Source organism: Eschscholzia californica, unplaced genomic scaffold, assembly GCF_041429995.1.
Source record: "Eschscholzia californica isolate CP2 unplaced genomic scaffold, dmEscCali1.0.p SCAF_140, whole genome shotgun sequence".
Taxonomy (NCBI): Eukaryota; Viridiplantae; Streptophyta; class Magnoliopsida; order Ranunculales; family Papaveraceae; genus Eschscholzia; species Eschscholzia californica.
Genome location: NW_028238244.1, coordinates 35,001 through 37,500, shown reverse-complemented (window position 1 = coordinate 37,500; position 2,500 = coordinate 35,001).

Below are 2,500 nucleotides of genomic sequence, written 5' to 3'. Positions count from 1 at the left end.
TGGCGTCCCGTGCTGTCCCATTTTGTCCCGAGCCTTACTAAGGCCGTCCCATGCGCGTCCCGTGCCGTCCGAGCCTTACCAAGGCCGACCCATGCCTTACCAAGGTCGTCCCATCGATCTCGGAGAAAGTACATCATAACATCGGAATACACCCCGACATCGATATCGGAGAAAGTACATCATCATAACATCGGATCGGATGCGTATCCGTCCAAGTGCCATCGACACTTCGAGAAGTTCGGACCTAGCTTCCTAGCATGTTGATGCGTCGGTGCTAATGGGGACATAAAGATCCCACGACGTTCCGAACGGAAGTAGCCGAAGTGTTCCGTGCGTGTGAACTCCATTGTCCCATGTGCCGGCTCTTGACTCCTAAGATGTCCCATGTGAAGGCCCTTCATGGCTAAGAATGTCCCGTGCAACGTCCCTTGATGATCCCCATAAGGTGTCCCATGTGCGTCCCATGCCGTGCCCAGCCTTACCAAGGCCGTCACATGCTGTCCCATGCGCGTCCCGTGCCGTCCAAGCCTCACCAAGGCCGTCCCAGGCCATCCCGAGCCTTAGCAAGGCCGTCCCGTGCTGTCCCATGCCGTCCCGAGCCTCACCGAGGCCGTCCCGTGCCTCACCAAGGCCGTCCCGTGCTGTCCCATGCCGTCCCGAGCCTTACCAAGGCCGTCCCGTGCTGTCCCATGCCGTCCCGAGCCTTACCAAGGCCGTCCCGTGCTGTCCCATGCCGTCCCGAGCCTCACCAAGGCCGTCCCGTGCTGTCCCATGCCGTCCCGAGCCTCACCAAGGCCGTCCCGTGCTGTTCCATGCCGTCCCGAGCCTTAGCAAGGCCGTCCGATGCGCGTCCCGTGCTGTCCCATCCGTCCCGAGCCTTAGCAAGCCCGTCCCGAGCCTTAGCAAGGCCGTCCCATGCGCGTCCGATGGGATTCCCGAGCTTTACCAAGGGCGTCCCGTACTGTCCCATGCCGTCCCGAGCCATAGGGACGCTGTCCCGTGCGCGTCCCCTGCTGTCCCATGCGCGTCCCCTGCTTTGGCTCGGCTGGCCCGTGCATTCTATGGGGTCGTGGGACATTTCGAAACCCACCCGGGCCATTTCGACTCTCTCTTCATTTATACTATTGAGGTATTATTTATGAATTATTGGAGAAAAGAAACGGAAGAAAATATTTTTTTTTCTATTTTTTATGAATTTTCCGGTGTTTATTCACTTAAAAATTCATAGAAAAATAAATATTTATCGGAATCGCTATTATAATATATCAAAAAAATCCTTGCGAAAAGGCCTTTCCAACGAGTATAAGTTTGCTGGATTCCGACGAGTAACGAAGGAGTAAAGGCCCAGTATGCTTGGTTAAAAAATTGATGTTTCCTTGTGAAAATAGGCAAAACAATAACTTTGCACTATAAGGGGGAGGGTTGAGCTCCTTCCCCAGAGCGTGCACAGCACTTGTGCTGGCACGTTCCCTAGTGCTCGCCAAGCACCATAGGGCATCCAAAGGGCAAAGCTCGGCCTACTACATGATGGGAAGCTTCTAATATGTCGGAATACGAAGAGATTTCGTGCGACCCGAAGCTCGGCTCGGGCGTCCCGGCCTGTCCCGAGCTGTGCCGAGCGCGTCCCAGGCCGTCCCGAGCCAAGTCTCGGGCGTCCCAGGCCGTCCCGAGCCAAGTCTCGGGCGTCCCAGGCCGTCCCGAGCCAAGTCTCGGGCGTCCCGAGCTGTAGCGAGGGCGTCCCAGGCCGTCCCGAGCCAAGTCTCGGGCGTCCCAGGCCGTCCCGAGCAAAGTCTCGGACGTCCCAGGCCGTCCCGAGCAAAGTCTCGGACGTCCCAGGCCGTCCCGAGCAAAGTCTCGGGCGTCCCAGGCCGTCCCGAGCTGTGCCGAGGCCGTCCCAGGCCGTCCCGAGCAAAGTCTCGGGCGTCCCAGGCCGTCCCGAGCTGTGGCAAGGGCGTCCCAGGCCGTCCCGAGCAAAGTCTCGGGCGTCCCATGCCGTCCCGAGCTGTGGCAAGGGCGTCCCAGGCCGTCCCGAGCTGTGCCGAGGCCGTCCCGAGCCTAGTCTCGGGCGTCCCAGGCCGTCCCGAGCTATGGCGAGGGCGTCCCAGGCCGTCCCGAGCCAAGTCTCGGGCGTACCTGGCCGTCCCGAGCTGTAGCGAGGGCGTCCCATGCCGTCCCGGGCTGTCCCATGCGCGTCCCGTGCCGGCCCGAGCAACAGCCCGGGCGTCCCGTGCCTCGGCCCTTCCAAGTGGTGCTTCGTCGGACATCTCGATATCCACTCGAGCATTTTCGACCATTCTCCATATGTGGGTGTGTGGGTATTTATCAGGAATATTGGAGAAAGAATCGGGAAAAAAATATTTTTTTTCTATTTTTTTTGAATTTTTAATTGTTTATTCACTTAAAAATTCATAAAAAAATAAATATTTATCGGAATCGCTATTATTATATATCAAAAGAATCCTTGTGAAAAGACCTTTCCAACGAATGCAAGTTTGTTGGA